Below are 24,082 nucleotides of genomic sequence, written 5' to 3' on the forward strand. Positions count from 1 at the left end.
TTTGTATATTCTACAGTGTATATTTTTTATTATATACTGTACCTTGTATATTGTACATTCTATTTTTTATATTTAATATCGTAAAACGTATAATGTAAAATTTTCAATGTAAATATGCAATGGTATAGTATAAATAATAAACGAACTAAATGTACATTGTGCGTTGTGTGCTGTATATTGTATCATGTATAATGTACATCGCATACTTTATATTGTAAATTATATATTGTTCATTGTATAATGTATATAGTACATTGTATATTATACATATTGTATTGTATATTGCATAATATACACATCATACATTACATTTCACACTGTATATTGTTCATTGTTTACTGTATATCAGATATTATATGTTGTACATTGTACCTCAAATATTGTATATTATATATTTCACATTGTATACTTTATATTTTACATTGTATATTTAACATTGTTTATTGCATATTATACATATAATTCAATATATTGTGAATTGTATATTACACACTATATAGGGTATAATGTATATCGTATTTAAGGTATTGTACATTGTATATTGCACATTGTATATTGCGTATTGTATATCGCACACTGTATATCGCACATTGTATATTGCACGTTATATATTGCACATTATGTATTGCACACTGTATGCTGTATATTGTACATTGTATTTAATAAATTGTAATTCATAAATTGTACCATTTTAATATCCAGTTCTTCATTTATGAATCCGACCAAATGATATTGCAAAAGTTGATACACATTACACAGAGACGACTGTGGCAATTTCATACTTTTTCTACCAACCATTTCCAGTTAATTTCTTTCTCATTAACGAGGCATCTCGTCCTAAGTTGAGGGTCCAACAGAAAAGTAAAAGTGCAACTTTTTCTAATCTTAAATGATTCCAGAAATCGACTCATGCTCGATTTTAATCGGTCTAATTGCGATCCCTCGACTTTCACTATGCTCGAATAAACCCAATAGAAATTATTTCTTTTTTTTTTAGTAAACATTTAGTGAAGTCATATTCCGTATTACATTAAAAAATTAAGTTTTGACGATTGGGGTATCCTACACGCTCCAAGACTTAGATTGCGTTACGTACCTCACAGAAAGTGAAATCCTGTGCGTTCCTTGTTAACACAATGATCGAATTAGATAATTAAAAAAAAAAGACAAAATGGAGGTTCGTTGATTATGAAAACCAATCTCTTTCCTGAAGTGAAATCGAGTATAGGTTCAGAATTCAATTAGTATGAAGAAAAACATTAATATGATTCTTGAGAATTATTGTAATGCCTTCATTAAAATATACTTGCAATAATAGTATACTTTCAATAATAGTATATTGTGTGAAAAGTGGGAAAAGAAGGCAGTTACAGGCACGTGTGAAGTTTCGCAGCGCGAGTCAAAAGACGAGCCGAGAACGAGTCATCAGAAGAGTCGCCGGCGAGTGCTGCCAACTTCACAAGAGTATAAAGTGCCTATTTTCTCTGCCTGTTAGATACGATATTTTTTGTAAACAAATCAAGGGAATTTTAGATTTGAGAAACAATAAAAACAAACTTTATGGAAATTTCCGAAAATGTTGTAAAACAATGGTGACATTTTAATAAATTACCGTAAAATTTTAGAAATTTGTCGATATTATGAATTGTGGGAATTCGTGGAAATAACTGCTGAGTTTATGATTTTTCTTTAATGAAATTTTCTTTCACTGAAATTTCCATAAAAAGTATGATTCTTAAAAAAAGTATGCAAAATTTAAAGTGAAAATTGGACAGGAAAAGTCTTCTGTTTTTTCCGAGGTTCACAGTATTAATTTGAAGCACGATTTCATTGGCGAAAATTAAATACTTCTTATACTAAAAAAACCATGAGTTCCACTCTGATTAGCTCACAATCTCATGCGTATCATTAAAACACCAATTAGATTTCGCATTCGTGTCACGTGAAACCATGCTTATATTTCTCACTGAGTAATCCAGGAGCAAATTAGACTTTAATAACAAAACTAAAACAATAAAAATATTTAATGAAACGAATTTTTATTTGGTAGGCTTGGTTTCAGGAGTTTCGGGTCGCATTTTTAGGCCCGAGCGTAACCCGGGTCAGATTTGAAGGTTTCAGGTCAGATCTGACTCTTAGGTTATGAATTTGAGCCGAGTTTAGTGCTACGATTTGGAATTTTGGATTTTCATGTTTCGGGTCAGTTCGGGCTTTCGGGTTGTCGTAGAGTGAAAGAAAAAAAGCTTTTCTGGACAAATTTGCTTCAAAGCTTAGAATTTTGATCCGATTTGAGCTTTTAAGAAACAAGGTTTATAAATTTTTGAGCGCCGATTTTTTAATTTTTTATTTATTATCTTTTTATTTAACAAATAAGTAGTCATGAAAATTTTTTTGTTATAATCGAACTGTTTTTTGAACTATTTACATTACTGTAAACATGAAGAAATCAGTAAAGACTCTCTGCGGAAATATTCGAGCAAGTTACAACATTTTACAAGATTTGTTTTTTTTTATAATAACAAATTAATGAATGAAAGGGCTATAGTTTAAAGTTAAAATTACTTGGACAATGATTAGTTATTATTTGAAAATGCAAAGTAATTGTTAATTTTTTAAACTAATTTTGATAAACTAATTCACTACTTGTCAACAAATCGATATTGTTTTTTATTACAAAATCGACTGCCAGTGACTCAGAAAGGACCTTATTTATTAGAAGATTTTGCTCAAATGAGAAAATTTGTCATTTATTTACACACATTTAAAAATACATATATAAATGCAGAGGAAATATTAAAAGACCGCTACATGACAAGCACAAGCAGTGCATCTAATGCTGACATAGAGTAAAATTTAATTTTTTTAAAGAAGCGGCTGCTCATTCTTGAAAAAAATGATAAAATTGTGGATTTTTTATTCAAATTGTTCTTAAAAAAGAACAATTGTGGCTCATTGATAAAATAACATCAGAAAGGCTTATGGCCAAGTTATTCAGAGTTACTTCTGTGGAAAAATCGAAATATGCTGGTTGAAAATTAATAAAAATCTGTATTTGTTTCTAAAATATATGTAATTTGATAACAAATGATGTCACCTTACGAAGTCTCCAAATAAATAAGGTCCTTTCTGTTTAATTGGCAATCAATTTCGCAAGAAAAACTACATCAATTTGTTGAAAAGAAGTCAAGTATTGAATTTTTTTACAAAAAAAGTGTCCTTTAACGAAGTTTTCTGTGCGAAAAATGTTTTTAAGTAAGTAAATATTGATATCGTAGAAAAAACGGAAATCTGCCAGTTAAAAATTGACGAAAATTTGTATTTGTTCATCTAATTTATTCGTAGGAGAGTCTTTACTGATTTTATAATGTATGACATAAATATAAGTATAGTGAAATCTGTATTTAGTTCCAGTTTTGGATCGAACTTGATGATAAATCCAGAGTCTCGGATTTCTGTTTTGTCAGGCCTGAGTGAATACCATGCCCCCCCTCACATGCTTCTCTCACACATCCACTCGGCGTGCGTCAATTCCCGGAAGGGATAAATTAGGGGGCGTAATGTCCAAGTTTGAATGTAATTGCAAAAAATGGGATCATTTATACGCAAAATTTAAATGTTAAATTTGTTGCTAAATACAAAATAATTAATTAATTTCAAAAATAAAAAAAATGCTGAAATTGAATGAAAAATGCAAGCTCTAGACTAATTAGTTTTTGAACATCAGGTCATCTTGGGCAAATGGGCTATTGATTTTTTGGTTTGGTTCGGACTTTCGGATTTTTGGGTAAGATGTTTTAATTTCAGGTTTGACCTGAATGCAGAAAAAAACAGATGATAAACTTTACATCGATTTCCGACGGAAGATTCTCTGCAACAAAAATTAACTTCACAGGATAAACTTTACACAAATATCAGTTAAACTTTCTTTTTTTTCGATGACAAACACATGTTTTTTGAAAGACGCGAAGTTGGCTAAACAAAACTTTATCGCTCTAAAAAATGTCCTGAAACAAATTATATTCTTAGTTTTTTTTCTGTGTAATTTTGGGTTGTGGGACATTTATTCAGACTTTCGGAACGTATGGATGGTCGGGAACTATAAGGGGCTAACCCACCAAATTTTCAAAATTCACTTTTTTGGCACTATGTATTGTCAAATCTGTCCTACGTGTTGTGCTTTTTTCAGACAGTGACAAAATTGAATTTTACTATTTTTAATTAAATAGAAAAGTTCCTCAAACGGCTACCCCAATATGTATTCGGTGAACAGTTTTTCCGCTCTCCTGAAAAATTTTCCGAATAGAGTTAGCCCCTTATGGTTCCCGACCATTCATATGTACTTTTAACGAGTAAGCCTTTTCCTTTCATTTTTTTTTACAAATATATAAAACCTTTGAAACAAGTTTCAATATGAATTTCCATCACGTTTTCCTCTCATGGATATTCATAGCCTGTGTGACATCTTCTTTATCTTGCAATCTTGCATATATGGATTATTAATGTTTCCATATTTCGTATGCTATGTTCGTAATACCTTGAAATGTGTAAAATCGTGACCATGACACGTCACATGCAAGTCACTAAACAAAGCAGCCGCTGCTGGAAAAATTATACACGTTCCCATAGAAAAACTGAGTGTAAACAGTAGTAAGTAGACCTTCAATGGTTGTGCAAGACTCGATAAAGCAAACGGTTAGTTTTTCACTGAATGAGTCAGAAAAAGTGGTCTTGAATCTAAAGATGTTGCTAGTATATTAAAGCTAATAAGATCTTTATTTTATTGATTTTTTTTTGGCTCACATCTTTATGAAGAAGGCGCAATAAATAATTGTTACATTATTGATTAACATTAATAGCAGCAGCAGCAATATCATCATCATTAGCAATGAAGATAACGATTTTTTTTTAAATCTAGAATTTCATCATATTTATTATCATTTCATCCTTAGATTTCATTGAAAGTAATGATCGATAAATATTAAAACATGGAATACTATCTTACGTACTTTTCGCAGAATGACCAATTCCTCTTGGCCATTCAACTTACACTCCCCTTTCCTCACTTTTCGTCTGTTTAACTTTCTGAATGCATAATAACGTGACAAACATATGCATCCGCACTTTGTCTTCCGTGATGCCGTCAAAGCATTCCGAAAGGCTATCGCCAATCTCCAGACTAACGTGTTCAAACGTGTGAAGATAAAAAAAGAATGCCAAAATACAAGAAAAATTTTGTAAATAAATTATTGTTCGAGAAATTAAGATACTGGTGATTTCATTCAACTGATCGATATCTTATGAACTGCTTTGTATAATGAAGCTACATTTGGATAATTTTCTCATTTTGTTGTATTCTGAAAAGGAATTGATGGTGCTCTTATTAATATTACAAGTGGTACACTTACATTTTTCTTATTCTGAGAAAAATGTGAAATTTAGTGTCAACGACTCTTTCAACATTAGAAAACTTTTAGGATCAGATACCAAACATTACTTTAACCATTTTTTTATATTGAGTGGAACATTCTTGTTTAAATAGGTATTTAAAAATCAGGATGTTAAATTTTACGTTTCCTATTATGTGAGGGATGCTGTACTCTTTTGAAATTCACTGAAAAATTTGAAGAAAGCGCAACATATAGAAAACGGTGGCAGTTTATTTGAAAATTAATTTTTTTTTTAAATACGCATGATACGAAAAATGTTCACAGAGCAATTAAACATTAAAATTTCTCTGTGCCCGATTTGTAAAGAAAAATCCTTCAAATCGAAGCGTATTAAAAAAGTCAGAAAGTAAAAATATTAAATTGCTAATTTAAGTTTTACATTGTATATGCATTGTATATTCTACTAGATTGTACGTATATAATATAGAATATTTAAAATATGTTTATACAAATAATGAAAAACTCATGCATGCTAACATTTCAAAAAGGACGCGTAATATCGACAAGTATAATACGAACTTTTTCTTAGCTCGTTTAAAATGGTACAACTTTGCTCTGTTACTTGCTTCTTTACCTCGTGTATAGTTTTTGAAATAAACTTGAAAATTTGAATCTGAGAACTGTTAAATATTTTACTACCTTAATAAAAAATTAATTATCTGAATAATTAACAAATAGGTATAATTTTTTTCAAGATGACCTAATTTGACCTACAAATAAAAATCTTGAATATTATATAATACCAAAAATATAATAAACAAAATGTGAAATTTCCAAAATTCAAAATTACCGGCAAAAATCTTTCGAAAATGGTTATTAACGAAAGTGAAATATTCCAAAAGTGAAAGTTAAAGATAATTTTGTAAATTTTAAATTCTCGAAATTATTAATGTCCCTAAATCTCAGTATTATCGGAATATCAATACCTAAACTTTTAAAATTCTGAAATAAATAAATTGCAGAAATTTTAATTTCCCGATGATAATAATTTGCCGCGAAAATAAAAAAAGGGGTTTAATATTTTCTTCGGGAATAAAAATGTCAGGAATATTACATACTGCATGTAATCGTTTGTTTTTGATGAAATTCAGCGAAATTATAGTGATATGTAAGAAATATTTCAAGTCTAAAGTAATTAAAATTTTGTTTTAAATTATGGGAGTTACACCATGTTGAATTTTTGGGTTGGATTTTTTTAAATTTTCGACAATTCTAAAACCGATTATTGGATTTTGATGATACCTGAAGTTATTAGATATAAAGTGTTTTTTTATATGACTTTTTTCAAAGGTTAAAATTTTGAATGAAAAAGAGTTAAACTTTTAGATTGAATTTTTCATGAAAACTTATCTTTCAAATTTGTTTAATATGAATAAGAAAATTGGTTTGTAAAATCAGCTCTTATTTAATATTAAAAATTCATAAAGATTCTACCTGGAACCTGCAACTTTTGTTTCACAATTTTTAACTGGTAATGATATTTTTCCTAAACAAATTCTATTGAAAAATACTCAACATTATAGTTTCTTAATTTATACAGGATATTTTGGCATTCAAATCACTTACTTTTGTCTTCATATTTATTTACTTTTTATTTATTGATCATAAATATTATATATCTCTTTTTAAATTGGTCAATATATCATGCAAACAAATTCCCAGTGTCGACATGTAAAGTGAAGAATAAATTATGTTATTTTTCCACTGTCCTTAAACTATATTGCCAGTAATGTTGAGTGTTTAAATGATATTATTCTATATTATTTATTAAATTTATGAATAAATTACACAAAGAAATGCTCACTTTAGACATTTATAGGCATAATAGCATCTCACTGTTGTCACTGACAACATCATTTAAGGACAATAATTAAGAGAAGATATTACTTATTGATAACTTTGAATATCCAAACTTGGCAATTTCTTATCAAATTTTTTTATAAGTTTAACGACTAATATTAAATCACAAATTTTGATTGCTAAATTCTAAATCTCATTGGCTGAATTGTCGACTGTAAATGCCCACACTGGGAATTTGTTTATAAGTTTAACGACTAATATTAAATCACAAATTTTGGTTGCTAAATTCTAAATCTCATTGGCTGAAATGTCGACTTTAAATGTCTACACGAGGAATTTGTTTATAAAATTACTATAAAAATAAAACAAAGATTTATATGAAATCCAAATGGCAACCGCATCCTAAATGTGGTTATAATAGGAGTATAATTGAAAAATGTTTTTTTCGCATTTTTATTTGAACAATAAATATGTTCCCTTTTCTAATTTGTACTTCTGGACTGATGTTTTGTGCCTAAATGTACAAAAAACCTGAAAAAATTTTTTTTTATATCAAATGTTGAGGAACGAAACGTTTTTTATAAACCCAAAAAAATGAGTATATTTTTGCTGATTTCAATTATTTCCACATCAACTAATATATATCTATTGAGGATCTAGTGGGGAAAACTAGTCGGGGCCCCATCTGGAACGTAACGCTGAAGCCACGGAGGCCCTACTAGATTTTTTAGTAGGGTTCTAGTTTGGTCAGCCCGCCTATAATTCAATTGAAGAGAAGAGCCCCTGCGCGACACCTACAGGGTACTGTCACGCTACTGGCAGCCAGTACTTTTATCCCTTCATTTTCATAGGACTGTATACGATCCGAATATCATCTATATTTAAAAAAATTGAAATTTCATTTAAACATTTTAGGTAATTTTAACACCTACTACTGCTATACTCTAACGATATGACAAAAAAGGTATTAAAAAAATAAATATTAATTTATTGCGAGTGTTTTAACTTCAAATATTAATGATCCTGTTTATAGTGAATACATATATTTCATTCGTAAACATTACATTACAAATAAAATTTCTAGCGTTACGGGGTATCGAACCTACATATATATACCTAAATCTATCGCATAACAGTCGGGAGTCTTGACCACTGCGCTAAAGCGACAAGTTGAAACTCGATGAATAAGCCATCCTCATAACCTACAGGTTAAAGAAGCTAAAGCACCGAATTTTAAACTTTTTTTTCTAAATGAATATTTATTATTATACGACATTATTTAAATGTGAAATATACAAAATGTTAACATGAATTTCAATAAAATAATTTTGAATTAAATAAATGCAATCGACTGAAATTTTTCTTCGTGGTATATTTCGTTTTTTCCCATTGTAGACTACTTTAAAACTTTTTACAGTGACAGAACATTTAATTTTTATGGGCATTTAAACCTAAGCCTAAAATGTAATTTTGTTCTAAACATTTATAATTTTTCATAAAGATGGGACTTTTTTTCAGAAAAAAGCACTGGCCAGCTGCACTTGAAATAAGATCTTTAACTTTAACTGAAAAATATCTACATGGCTCCGAAGAAAATATTCATTAGTGCCCTAAGCCAAGTTTTCGAGAATAACGAGTTTAAATACTCGTAAAAACATTATTTTTGCATACTGAAACCTTCAAACGCTTCAAAATTATATTTGAGGCAATATAAGATTTTAGGAGTTCTCTGGTAAGGGCCCCATTAGACACAGAAGATTTGCTATACCTATACGAAGCGTGGAATTCTTCACTAGAACCTGACAGGGCACCCATTAGTTTTGTCTAGACTATATTTTCCGATAGGGGCTCAACCATTTTTTCCTAGACTAGATATTCTGACAGGGGCCCCATCAGAACCCAACTTCAAATAGGGAAAGATGGGGAAATTTTTGCACGGGAAGGTAAGGACATTCCTAGGTTGATAGTTTAGATAACTTAACGGGATTTTAACCAGAATATAGAAACATAGTTAAAGCCTTAGTAAAGCCCTAACTAGTTTTAGATTCTAGTTAAAACTCCCATAAGCAACTTAATGTATCAATTTAGGAACGTCCAAATTTACCCCATATGTCCAAAATTACCCTTCTTCACGGTACGTATTGTGTATTCAGTATTGTACTTTATTATTTGATAACAGCTACCGAAAGGGATCAGCCATTTTGAGATTATGTTTTTTGGTCAAAATTATAACCCAAATTTTATTTTTTACTTAAACAAATCTTACCCGGGAATAATTCTTTTCTAGTGAGAAAAGGAACAATAATACTAAATTCCATTCTTTTGTATCAACTTGGGCAAAATTTTTTACATCTTTCCGATTAGACTAGATGCCGGTAAGTGCCTGTAAAAGGAATTTTTTTCAGGACGCAGCCTTGTCTACTTCCTTCACTAAGATACATTTGAAGAGAAACTCATTAAAATTGAAGGAATTTTAAAAAGCGTTCAAAGAAAATATTGCTCTAATCGTGTGAAGGATATTCAATATCCTTGAATTTGTCGTAAAGCATTACAAGTTGTGGATTATGATCACAATAATTATACCCTAGGATCATAAATATGGTCAGTGCGGCACGCATCTGAGATATTAAACTTGAGTATAAAGATATAAACTACTATCCACTGTTTAAATATTAGCTAAGCTTGCTACAGGTTTTTGAAAATAATGTTCCCTACAAATAAATGGAATAAATTACAACTGAAATTACAGTGAAGCATCACTTTTTTATTATTAGGACGAATTTTGTATTTGTGGTATTCTTTTCCTGCATTGCTGTATTCAATTGTAGCTTTGATTTCCTGCAAAATTTTTTAACCATAAGAACCCACTGGAATTTACAGGTCTTGCAGCCAAGAAGAAGATGTTCTTCGACTAATGTCTAAATTTTAATGCCTTTCGTGCCTAAGCTTAAACTTTATGCATAAACTATAAAGGCATTTGTAGAATATTAATTTAAAATTATGGCATTGGAATGTTCTCAATATTTGTCATCGTATGTCGAAAAAGAACAACATTTTGTTTTTAAATATAAGTTGAATAATTGAAAAATAATTGAACACGTTCATTGAAATTGAAGAATTGAAATTTGTTCATTTAAAGTTACAAAAACTTAACTGCAAATTAAAAAACTGTTGAATTTAAAGGTTTTAAAACTAAAGCTTTGCACTTTTTTAATTTAAGCCCTCAATAATTTATGCGTATAAAATGGGAGCTTTAAACTATTTTTTCAATTGAAAATATTGTCATTGGAAGCCGTGGAACTACACAATTACATTTTTTTAACTTTTCTACATATGACAGATCAAATATTTAAAAAATTGAAAATAAAATATAAATTAAAAAAATTATATTATATTAATCGATTTTAAGCTGGAAACATTAATTTATATATCAAAATTTGTTTTAAATCTTTTTAAATATTCTCTTCAAAAATTGTTTTTAAAAAATCATTTTAAAATCTTTTGAAAATGTTGCAAGATTCAAAAAATGGCCTAAAACACTCCAGATTTATTTATACCAATTTTGGAACTCTTTCAACTTTCTTAAAAAGCTTCTGAATTTTTTGTTCAAAATCTTCATAAATCTAGGTTTTGTTTGAACCGTTTTTAAATCTTTTTAAAATAAATTCTTTAAAATTGTCCCGAATATCAGAAGAAATTTTGTTCATTTCTCTAAAAAACTTTAAAATCCATTAAAAGCTTCATAATTTCATTTCGAGATATTCCAAATTTTAGATTTTTATCAATTTCATATTTTTTTTAATATAACCACTCTTGATCCGATATGGAATACTAATGTTAGGTGCGTTTATAAAAATTGATATAAGTAATTAGAATTAAATAAAATTCATCTCTTTTATTATTAATTCCATAGTAAAGTGACCCAGAAGTACATTTGAAAATTTTTTGTTTCGAATTTTTTTGCGTATCGCCCGGAAATTTTTACGAATCTACGCAAAAATCATATTTATAGAGGTGGCTCAATCCCAGTTAAGCTTAACACTCATTTATCTTGAACAACAAGACGTTTTGTAAATTATATTCAGATTGGTTAATATTAATATAGCTGAATCAAATTCAAACTCAACATTTCTCTTCACAATTAGATATAGAATACGAATAAATTCAAAAATTTTTAGATCACTTTATTTTGAGATTTAACAATTCTATGTACGGCTATTCGTAGTGCACAAAAAGACGTACAGTTTATCATTCTGACTTTTTTTTATGAAAAACAAATTACTAGAGATATAGAATAAACAAAATTAAAAACAAGAACGCTAATTCGATAACGAACATGTTTCGTTTCTCGAAGTCAAGGAGGACTATGTCAGGCCTCGCGTGCGCAACAGAAACAATATATGTGGAATCATGGTTAACTGCGTGATAGCTCTCGTTTCTCTGGATCGAAATTTTATTACTCATTGTATTATTTCTCCGCCCTTTTCCTTCACTGATCTTGCGAACCAATCTCAATAACAGAATAACTCGCTTAATTTTGATTACAAGTATAGTGACTAAAAAAGCTGGAACGAGAAGCAACAAGTAGATAATCTTCTCTCGTCAACCTACAAGAAAACACAAGGCTGCGGTACACTAGAGTCGCGGTTTACCGGTCGTTTGGGGGAACGTGACGGTAAATCTAGACTCTCCAAACTGTAAGCAATCAGAGCCGTGTTATTCATTTCTGTTGGAGTTTTGTCCCCCAAAAAAATTGTGTTGTATTTTTACTATTTTGGTTTTATAATATCATAATAAACTGTAAAAAAACTCTAAAATTTCCATTTGTGTAAATTTAAGAGAAAATTTTGGGTTCGTACACGAAAATCAAACTTGATTTAAGAATATATACATGTATGTACAAGAAAAAGGCAAGTAAGTATCAAGAAACGCATTATAACTTGTGTCCTAAAATTTTTTCTTTAAATATTCATAACTGTAAAAAATAGAATTTCTTATGGTATCTGCTTTCACTTATTTTATAAGCGCATATTGATGTGCAAAGTTTAAACGCTCCCTCTTGTTTTTCTAAGAAATGTTTTCTACTTGTTTTTCGCTTTTTGTAACGAATAAGTAAAACTGCGCTTAATCGAAACACTGACATGAGAGGGGACTGAAACAGGCGACGCGATGAACCGCCGAGGGTACTGCCTGCTTTTTTCATACAATCCTGTGTTGATGTAGAGTTGCTCCGCTGCCTTCGCAGGGCCTCACTCTCGTCCCCTTGGACCACCTCATCCGGTATATCTGGACCCGGTAAACCGGGACTCGAGCGTACTTTTGCAATAAGATCACCTGTAACCTGTGGACAAAGCATTGTCGCTAATTCTGAAGATTCTGATAAGGATACAGTAGACTTGCTTTACAAAAGTTATTGTGCCATTATAATCTAAAACGTATAAATAGATCAGATTTTTAAATTTTTGACAAGACCATCTGCAATTATTGCTAATTTTGATAAACAATTCAAACTTGGAACTCATTGGATCGCCCTCTACGTTGGAGATGATGGAAGTGGTACCTACTTAGGCAGCTACGGACTATCACGCCTTATACCTAAACACCATCTTCGTTTACAGGGAAAATTGGACCTTCTACAGGTGGAAAACAAAGAGACTACAAACTGTAACTTCGAATCTTCGCGGGCAACATTGCATCATGTTTCTGTATTATATGTGTAATAGTTGTTAAAGCAATATAAGCTTAATTATAATATTTCTTGAGTATGAAAACTACGCATACGTGATCGTACATATTGTAAACGTACAGATCTTGCATCATGTAAGCAAACCTCAACGTAGCAATTAATCACTCTTTGCTTATTCTAAAAATATATAACCCATTTTTTCCTCTTCAGAATATAAGTTAGTCAATTTAAATTTAATCAAATTTTCCTATTTCAATTTGAAGAACTTCATACACCGAGACAATCAAAATAATTTTAGCTACAGAGCACGTTTTAAAATAATATGATCTCTCTACAAATTTTTCCATTTTTTTCTTAAATCAGATTACGAATATTATAAAAACTTTTTTCTTTTTTTCTTTTTCATGTTATTTTTCACTAATAGTTGAGATAGTCCTTTTTCAAAAAATATATAAAGAAACTTTCTCAGGGGCGTCTCAGATTGCGCACCCTCAAGAGAGTGGCAAACTGATGTTCGAGAGTGGAGGGGAAACAGAAAAGTGGAGGGGAAGTCTGCTTATAGCGGTCTGATACTACTGCGGTTGATCAAAATGTACGACCTTTCGAGAAGCTCGATTGTATCAGACGAGATCAGACTTCATAAAAAAAAGACCAGCGCTTTTCTTGTTGTTGCACATTTTTCATATTTCTTGCTCGGATGCCTACCATCCCTTTTCTAGCTGCCACTTGTCCTCGCCAGGTCCGTACGTTACGACTAGATGTAATAAACGTAGATAAACGTACGAACTCTTTGGACTTTTAGATTCGGCTATTCTATAAATATAGAGATGAATATAATAATTATTAACTTAAAAAGCAGAGTCTTATCTTTTGAAGATTTATTTATTTGACGCATCAACTAACAGAGTTGAACTTTAAATAAAAATATTCTACTCGTCAATGTATACACTGCGGATAAATATTACCCTTCTCGAGAATCAAGGTATTCCTTCATCGCTACCAACATTCTATTAATAAACCTAATTTGGTGGCCTGAAAATTGTCCTACATCAGTAAGCCGATTGTGTATAGGATTATTGTCCTCTGGCGTAGGAACATTATCGAATGGCAAAGGACCATTACTTACAGCCAAGGCAACATCGTTCATCCCACCTGGTAATTCGCGCAGGTATGTGTATTTATAAGAAGGTTTAATATCTGTTATATTACGGCTAATGGTCTCTCCACTTGGACCACGGAATTCAACATGATAATTTTCTCTCGCCCTAAAAATGCTAGTCTCCGCTGCGATAACAATCGGGTGTACTACAATGCCAATGCCAATCTGGACGGTACCTCTCATAATCTTGACCACTCCGGGAGTAGATTCTTCATTGCGTTCACGTTTTTGAGGGTGAGGACGCTCTGGTAAAAGTTTACGCTTCAGACCAGATGAAGAAGAAGCACGCTTTTGACGATTAACAAGAGCGGATGATGCTTCTGAAATAAATGTTACAAAATAATTACTTATACTATTTACTTCAATGAATTCTGCATTACCTTAGTCCTAATAATCTTAGACTTCATCTTACTCATCGCCGTGTAAGCGCCGAAATTTTAATTTATATCTTACTTTTCGAGTAATCTTAGATAATATATTCCGTCTAAAATAAGAAATGACAGTCTCGCCTTTAGGATCATGAGCGCAGAGAGACGACTAATTACATCAACTCAAGATGCTGCATCACTGTCCCACGGTGATTCCTCTGAATGCCAGTGGTACGAACCGTCCGTGGTCAGGCGCGGCTCACAAAATATAAAGTGACTAGATAACCAATCGACATTTCATCATCATGAAGTTTTTCTTAAAAAAAATAGCCGAAATTATAGAACTGACCTACAATTATTGCTTTATTTATTCAATTAAAAAAGCCTAATTGAAATATATGTTATTTGGTACTTTTACAACTAATAATATGAATCTAAATTGTATATACATTATATATTATAATTTTTGAAGGAGTTGTAAACATGGTCTCCGTTTATTATTTTGAATATAATAATAAAAAAATCTTTATGGTCCAGCGCCATGTCTACGTTATCCGAGATAAATCAAAATTTGATAAACACTTCCTTATGATATTAATTTTTTCTATATAGATACGTCGACGAAGTTTTAACATGCGTCCCAGTTGATAAAATAACCATGGCTACAACTCCTTACGAAAAACTTGATGGTTACTTAACCGGTACTCACTGCATCCTATCAATATTTTAATCTAATTTAAAATAGGAAATTTATGTCACAATTAATAATGTATATACAAATTATATTTACATTATTACTCATAAAAATAATTATCAACGGCTCTTGTAAACTGATGAGGTCGGACGTCAACGAACATTAGTATTTTATCTCAATGAATACATCACTACGACCAGTAGGCAAAAATCCATAACATATATTTTAAGTAATTCATTCATCTGCGCAAAACTTTAGATCCATCGCAAATTTTTAAATGTGTTCAAAATTAACAAAAAGGCGACGATTTTGTTTGGAAATAAATATCTTTGTTTTTTCAGAAATTTTTTCGTTTGAATAATTTAATAAGCAAACGAACGATTTTGCTACTTTTTATCGCATAAACACAGCTTTTTAAAAACAAAATCTGAAAAACAGCACTGCTGGAAAAATGTGTATGAAATTTAATTCAAACAGTTGATTGCAGGTTAGGTCTGTTATTTATTTGTTGTTTTTTGTTTGCATTTCGATTTAAAATATAATTTTATTTTTGAATAGCTAGAAGAAGGTAGCGGGTTTTATTATAAAGAATCGAAAAATACTGCTAAAGTTATTTTGATTTTGTGTAAAATGAAGTAAACTGAGTGATTATTGTGATGTAAATGAAATTTAATATGTTCGCTCTTTAATGGTGATTTCATATGCTTGAGATAATAATTTTAATATACATTGGTATTTTTAATTCAATACTATTTTTACAGTTAAAGCCTTTTTTTTTAAATGACTGAATTGTGCATTTGGTCATTAAACTTATTCAAACCATTAACAATTTTGACCGAAAAATATATTGTAGTTGACAATTGTTACGGAAAATAATTTTAGTCCGTTCCAAAAGACCATTTTTAGCATTTATTTTGTATATAAGGAATGCAAACAATTCAAGGAAAATAGGACACTTTAATTTCCGATAATATCTATTTTTGCGTCCAGAAAACATTGAGATTTTTTAAAATATAAAGAACATATTTTTCTATTTCGGAGTTAATCCATTATTTCCCAAGGTTAGAAAATAAAACTAATAATAACTAAATAAACTAAACTCGATTATGTATTTACCTCGTGCTTCGCGGTTGATTATGTGTTTACCTCGCGCTACGCGCTCGGTCTTTAGACTTCCGCACATTGTTGCGTAAACATTTAAAAGTTAAGACTCAAAACATCCACCACTGTAATTTTGTAATTGTGAATTCTCTTTCATTAAAAAAGCTTAGCTCAAGAGTTTGAGCGCACCTACGTCACGCGACTGATGGCGACCGCACTCCGCGCCTGGTCTTTGTATTTCTTCCGCATTCGGGCACAGACCTTTTAAAATTAAAGGGTAACGGACCGACAACTGTAATTTTGTGATTTTAAACTCTCTTTTGTTAAAGCTCTTTTGGCTTTAACGAACACATTCTCATCACGTATCTCGTGCTTCGTACTCGATTTTGTTCAACCTGTCAACTTTTCTACATTATACACAACACTTTTATATCAATTATAATACAATTTTTATGTAAATCTCCCTGGGATTACTTATTAAAAAATTGCAAAATAAAAAGCCACTTGTATTTATCATGATTATTTTTGTGTTTGTTTCTTATTTTGCTTTAATTGTATTCTAAGCTGCTCTGAAACATGTATCATTTCAATAAGTGTATATCATTACAATTCATAATATGCATAAAAACTGAATCATACTAATTCTTATTTCCTTGTTTTTATCATTTTTTTATTTTTAATGTTGTCCTATATAGGAGCCTATGTCCTCTTTCGTCTTTTCTGTGCTTTTTCCAAAAAGATCATTTTTGCATTTTTTATCTTATTTTTTACAATTAAAAAAAGATTTACTCCTCCAATCGAAAAATGATTAATAATAAATTTATAGATCTTTTTAGGTGACCAACTGTGGTCTTGTAATTTAAGTTCATACCATGTGTCGTTTTTTCAAACAAATTTAATATTTTTATTTAGAATGTTATTTTTTACGACTAAAGCAAAAACTAATTATCCTGTCAAAAATTATAGCTCTTTTTTGGATGAACGATTTTTGTCTCATTTTTTTTTGTATCTTGCATAGTTTGACCAAAAAATGGAATTTTTGAATTTTTCATTATTTTTGGTACGATCAAATTTGGAATGTTCAACTTTTCGACCATATTAAAAAAGTTGTTATCGTAGTCCTGTAGGGCTTTCAGAAAGCAAAGTTTTTCTTTTCCCTGCCTCATTTTCATATCATGCATTGTTTGGATTAAAATGTTCATTTCATTTTTTTTTTTGGATATTGAAAATGCTCTAACTGATAATTTTCTTTTTATAGAAAAAAGTCATGGGGATAAATTGTTTGAGTGTCTTGAGTACTATGAATAACCGTACATCGAATTTTTTAGTCATGAAAAAATGTGGTTTCAAAATTTTTTTCTATGATCAAATTTGGAATTTTCGACTTTTTGACCAAATTGAACAAGTTTTTATCATAATCTTGTAGGGCTTTCAGGAATCAATGTTTTTCTTTTTTAGACTTTTTTTCTTATCATGCGTTGTTTGGCCTAAATTGTTCATTTTAGTTTTTTTCTTTTGATTTTTTTGATTTTCAAAAATATTCAAAAAGTCCCACTTTTTGAATTTTCATCCAAAATGGCTGGCTAACGAACTTGTCCTTTAGTTTAGGACACTAAACGAGTGTACCAAAGGGCAATCTAATAGTTTAATTTTTTCAAAAGTTATCGTGTTCACAGACAGACGGACATACATAGAGAAATACAGGCTAATACCTTCTCTGATGAGAATGTAAAAATACACATCTTTATTTTTGAATAACGAAATGATGCGTTTACACAACGTTGGGATGTTCGCAAAACGAAAATTATTACATAGTGTGAAATAGTTCAAACCAGTTTGTGTGAAGATGCACTTTTAGATGGTCGTCCATAATTTGGTCTTGAAGGAAAGTTTACTTAGTAACTTGGTCCAGCTATATCTTTAACCTGAATAGTTTTTGTCAAATGTCCACGTTTTGAGACCCCCCGAATCCGAAAAACAGGTTTTTACTGATGAGCCCTTTGGTACACTCGTTTAGTGTCCTAAACTAAAGGTCAAGTTCGTTAGCCAGCCATTTTGGATGAAAATTCATAAAGTGGACACGTTTTGAATATTTTTGAGACCACTTTTTTCAAAATTTAGAAATTCTCCGTACGGTTATTCATAGAATTCAAAAAATTTAACAATTTACCCCAATGACTTTTTTCGAAAAATCAAACATTACTGGAGTTATAGCATTTTTAAAATAAAAAAATAAAATGTACAATTTAAGCCAAACAACGCACGATACGGAAAAAAGTCTGGAGAAGAAAAACGTTGATTTTTCAACGCCCTACAAAATTTTGATAGCAACTTTTTCAATTTGGACAAAAAGTTGAAAATTCCAAATTTGATCGTACAAAAAATTTTTGAGACCACATTTTTTCAAGATGTAAAAATTCTATGCCCGGTTGTTCATAGTCCTTCAAAACTTAAACAATTTATCCTTCTGTCTTTCTTTTTTAAAAAGAAAATTATCAGAGTTAGAGCATTTTTAAAATAAAAAAAAAACAAACTAAAATGAACATTTTAAGCCAAACAATGCATGATATGAAAAAAAGTCAGGACGAGAAAAACTTTGATTTTTGAAAGCCCTACAGGACTATGATAACAACTTTTTTAATTTGGTCGAAAAGTCGAACCCTCCAAATTTGATCGTACCAAAAATAATGAAAAATCCAAAAACTCCATTTTTTGGTTAAACTATGCAATATACGAAAAAAATGAAAAAGCTCAACTTGAGCACCCTGGAAAGAATTACAAATTAAGAATGAATCACTTTTCGATATAAGCTACGAGAAAAAATGAGACAAAACTTGTTCATCCAAAAAAGAGCTATAATTTTTGATGGGACAGTTAGCTTTTGCTTTAGTCGTAAATAATAACAGTCTAAATAAAAATATTAAATTTGTTTGTAAAAATGACAAAAGGTATGAACTATTAATTATTTTTCGATAGAACGAGTAGATTTTCTTCTGCCTTATTGACACGTATTGACCCCAAAATTGGAATGATTGTTGTTTCCCTTAAAAATCGTTTTAAACTAAGGTATTATTTTTTAAATATTTTTTACTCATAAATAATAACTTTTTAAAACTATTTATATTTATTTTTATGATGTATTAGCTTATTATAATTATTATTTAGATACTCTGAAAAAGGCATGCAGTGATGCCGAAACGTCGTCAAAGTTTTAATTTGTTCTAAAAATAAATGGAGTTGAATTGATAGCTCTAATTTGTTTTTATTTTGCAGTGGCCGTAAGACAGAAGAAATAATTTTTCTGCAATTCATTATTGCATTGTCGGTCGAAGAATGGTTTGATTTGGTGTTTCCAAATCTTTACATCAGATTTTCTTTTAATAGTAAAACATAAGATTAAAAATGAAAAAATTCACTTTTTGGAAAAAGCACAGAAAAGACGAAAGAGGTCATAGGCTCCTATATAGGACCCTATATAGGTTCCTGTATTAGAACCTATGCAGATGCGTAGTAGTTTTTATTTAATCGTAAAAAACAACATTAAAAATAAAAAAAAAATTATAAAAACAAGGAAATAAGAATTAGTATGATTCAATTTTTATGCATATTATGAATTGTAATGATATACATTTATTGAAATGATAAATGTTTCAGAGCACCTTAGAATACAATTTAAAGCAAAATAAGAAACAAATGCAAAAATAATTATGATAAATACAATTTGCTTTTTATTTTGCAATTTTTTAATAAGTAATCCCAGGCAGAATTACATAAAAAATGTATTACAATTGATATAAAAGTGTTGTGTATAATGTAGAAAAGTTGACAGGTTGGACAAAATCGAGTGCGAAACACGAGATACGTGATGAGAATGTGTTCGTTAAAGCCAAAAGAGCTTTAACAAAAGAGAGTTTAAAATCACAAAATTACAGTTGTCGGTCCGTTACCCTTTAATTTTAAAAGGTCTGTGCCCGAATGCGGAAGAAATGCAAAGACCAAGCGCGGATTGCGATTGCCATCAGTCGCGTGCCGTAGGTACGCTCAAACTTTTGAGCTAAGCTTTTTTAACGAAAGAGAATTCACAATCACAAAATTACAGTGGTGGATGTTTTGAGTCTTAATTTAAAAATGCTTGCGCAAAAATGTGCGAAAATATAAAGACCGAACTCGTAGCGCGAGGTAAATGCATAATTAAGTGCGAAGCGCGAGATAAGTACAACATCGAGCGCGAAGAGCGAGAACCAACAGTCGCGCGCCCTAGGCGCGCTCAAACTTAGCTAGCGCGCTAGCTAAAATTTTTTTATTTGTTTTCCAAATTTTAAAATAACACTGTCCGTCAAACTTATAAAGAGGGACCACCAACACTTTTTTTTCTTTTACATTGATTCTGTAGTTACATATTCCGTTGAAATGCAAATCAACACCTCGTATATCATAAGTACCACAATCTTAGTGTTTATGTTTTTCACAGTCTCCATTATAATATTACACTACGGTTTTTGTAAACTGTTTCGGTAGCGTTAATATCATTTTCTATCCGCAAACAGAATAACTTGTGAGAAAAGAAAAAGTGGGTGTTTTTCCATCGTTAGGTATGAATTCGTACAACCCGTGCAGAAATGGCGCCTCGGTTTTGATAGGGTGCTAGTTATTTTGCCTTAACTTTATTAGGGCGCTGAACGGGAAAAATGGAAAGAAACCCACAAGAACGTCACGCTTTGTAGAAAAGGCACTAGCCTAGACACTCTGAGCAGATTTAAGCGAGGGTGCCATTCTATTGCCCGAATAAACTGTAAGGTCCTTTCTAGATCCTTGCTCTATTTCCCTATAAATTCCTAATTTCATTATAGGTTATGCGGTGACGTGTTATGATTTACGAGATTTCGTATTAATTACCATTAAAGTTATTCCCGGGTTTCTGAAGTGTGATGCTATGGTTTCAACAGTAAAAAAGTTTAACTAGCACATTGCCATAATCTATTATCAGAATTTTTCTATTCACAGAAGGAAAATATTAATCCAAATGTAAAATACATTTTCTTTGCAAAAGTTAAATCTAAACATTTTACACCTTTCTGTAGCCTCTGTTAAACACTATTCTGTTTTCTCGTATTTTTATTGACATTAAATTCTTAACTATACTTCGCACGTTATTCTGAAACTAAATTAATTGTTGAATTTGACTATAGAAGACTTATAACTTAAGAGATGCGCTGTTTATTAAGATTTCCGCAAGCACCCAGAATCAAACGCACGCATCGCACGCTTATAAGTCGAACGCCTAATCCCCATAGCTACGTTGTCTCGCTGAGTACAATGTCATAAATACTTGACGGCATTTATGCGATACTTTCGAACTTAGAAAAAAAGGTTCTTGAAACTCGATTTGTCAAATTTGATTTCTAAACGCACTTAGATGATTTGAAATTAAATCAATATTTAAGAAAAGTTCTTTTCAAATTTTAAAGGCATACAATTGTTTTAAATTTTAACAGAAAAAATCAAAATTCTAAAAGTTTCAGTCTTGGCAATTTTTTTAATTTTTCCTTTTTTTTAATTTAAGTATAATTAGGCATTATTATTATTATTATTATTATTATTACACCATTAAGCCATTTCCCTTTCGGAGTAGGCGTGACTCACTCGGTAGGGGAAAGGGGTAGTGTGTGGAAGGGATAGAGATTTTTCAGATTGATCCAGAATTCTCGTGCTATTTAAGTAAATAACACGTTCGTTCCGCAACACTGCTCCGACCCAGGCTGTTGATCAATCTCTCTAGCAATCACCCCAAGCAAAGAACCTCACGAAGTCGTTATGTAAGGTTCCCCACTTGGGTCCATTAATAGCCAAGGTCTTTTGTTTCAGGCTTCATTCACTCTACTGACACTCTTTTTATTAACTATTTGCCGCCATACTTTCCTGTTCTGGCATACTTCTCTAGCTTCTTTTATGTCCATGCATTTTTTTATGCAGGCTCTCGTGTTTCTGTGACTTCTTATTTCCTTCTAACTAGGGTCTCATTCACACATTCTAACCATTCTTTCCGCGGTATACCTCTGGGCACACTGCCATTTACTTTACCTTGATACACTTGTTTCGTTAGTCGTTCATTTGTCATTCTCTCAACATGACCGAACCATCTTAACCGATTTCTTTCCCATGTGTCTACTAGCGTCACTTCTGCACCACATTCTTTTAGAATTGTCTCGTTACTTACTTTGTCCATCAGAGTTTTCCCGCATATTATGCGCATGAATCTCATGTCAATTGCGTTAATTTGACTCTTATCTTTTTCTTGATAAGTCCATGTCTCGCTACCGTATAGTACTGTCGGTACAAATATGGAATTATGTATTGCCATTTTAGCTTTATTTGATATATTTTTACTTCTGATAAGGGGACCTGCTCTACCAATAACCTACTTACCTTCATTTATTCGTCTATCTAATTCCTCATCTATTTTCCCGTCCCTAGTAAATAAGCTACCAAGATATACGAACTTATCAACTTGTTCAATTCTCTCATCATTTAATAGAATATTGCATAGTGTTTTCTCACTCTTTCCTTCGAACACCATGGTTTTTGTTTTGTTTGCGTTAATTTTGAGGCCCATGCTCTTCATGCTTGCATCTAGTTTATTTAACATTCTTTGTAAGTCTTCGGTAGTCTCTGCCATAACAACCTTATCAACTGGGAACGCAAACCCACGTACCCTTACTGTTTGGAGATCCACACCCTCTTCGTCGAAGAGAGCCATTCTTAAACACTTGTCCATAAATAATATAAATAACCATGAAGACATAACGCATCCTTGTCTAACTCCTTGAATAATATCGAAACAGTCACTCAGTTTCCCATCCACTCTTACACTCGCTTTGCTACCTGTATATATTGTTTTTATAGCTTGTAGGATCCATCCATTGAATCCATACTCTTTCAGGACTTCCCAAAGTTTACTTCTATTTACCTTGTCAGAAGCTTTTTCTAGGTCAAAAAATGCACAGAAAACTTTTTTTCCTACTCTCAAACTTTTTTCTGTTATTTGCCTTAAGCTAAATATTTGATCCGTACATGACCTTGGTGGCATAAGCCCACTTTGGACTTCCCAAATCTTTGCTTCTGTTATTTTCATTACCCTACGAATAAGTATTTTCGAATATATTTTACTTACGGTGCTTAATAAGCTAATCTCTCTGCAATTATTGCACTCGCTTTTATCTCCCTTTCTCTTGTATATTGGTACGATAATCGCTTTTTTCTAATAGTCTGGGACGTCTCTCATCTTGAAACATAAATTTATCAATTCGCACACTCTATGTGGTATGTACTCGCCACCGTGTTTAAGCATTTCAGCGTTAATACCGTCTACCCCGGCAGCCTTACCGTTTTTCAAGTTCTTGATTATATCCCTAACCTCAGTGACACAGACTTTCTCAATTGAGTTTTCCATCGCATCGTGTTCCACACCGCAGTTGTGGTGTCCTATAGCTTCATCTCCGAATTGTGTCCTGAAATAGTCTCTGAAAGCCTCTAGTATTCCGTCTACATTATATACCATCCCCCCCCCCCTACTATTTCTCATGTTGACAATTTCTGTACTTTTGTTTCCTTTCATTTTTTTATAAAGTAGTTTCCTGCTTCCTTCAAAGTCGTTTTGTATTCTTTATCTCTTCTTCTGCTCTAATTGTATCTTTACTTTCTTTAACTAATCGTTTAAGTATCCTATTTTCGCGTCTATAATCATTTCTACGTCTATTTCTTTCTTCATTGCTAAGACCTGCGATGTTCAAAGTTCTCTTGTACGCTTCTCTTTTTGCTTTTTGGGCA

The 24,082-nt window shown here is 31.2% G+C and overlaps 1 protein-coding gene across 1 annotated transcript in view; it reads left to right on the forward strand.

Moving 5' to 3' along the window:
* The window catches only part of LOC117174160, a 97,837-nt gene that overhangs the window by 980 nt on the left and 72,775 nt on the right, over nucleotides 1-24,082 (forward strand). The window lies entirely within an intron of this gene.

This window comes from Belonocnema kinseyi, chromosome 1 (assembly GCF_010883055.1).
Source record: "Belonocnema kinseyi isolate 2016_QV_RU_SX_M_011 chromosome 1, B_treatae_v1, whole genome shotgun sequence".
In the NCBI taxonomy this organism is placed as follows: Eukaryota; Metazoa; Arthropoda; class Insecta; order Hymenoptera; family Cynipidae; genus Belonocnema; species Belonocnema kinseyi.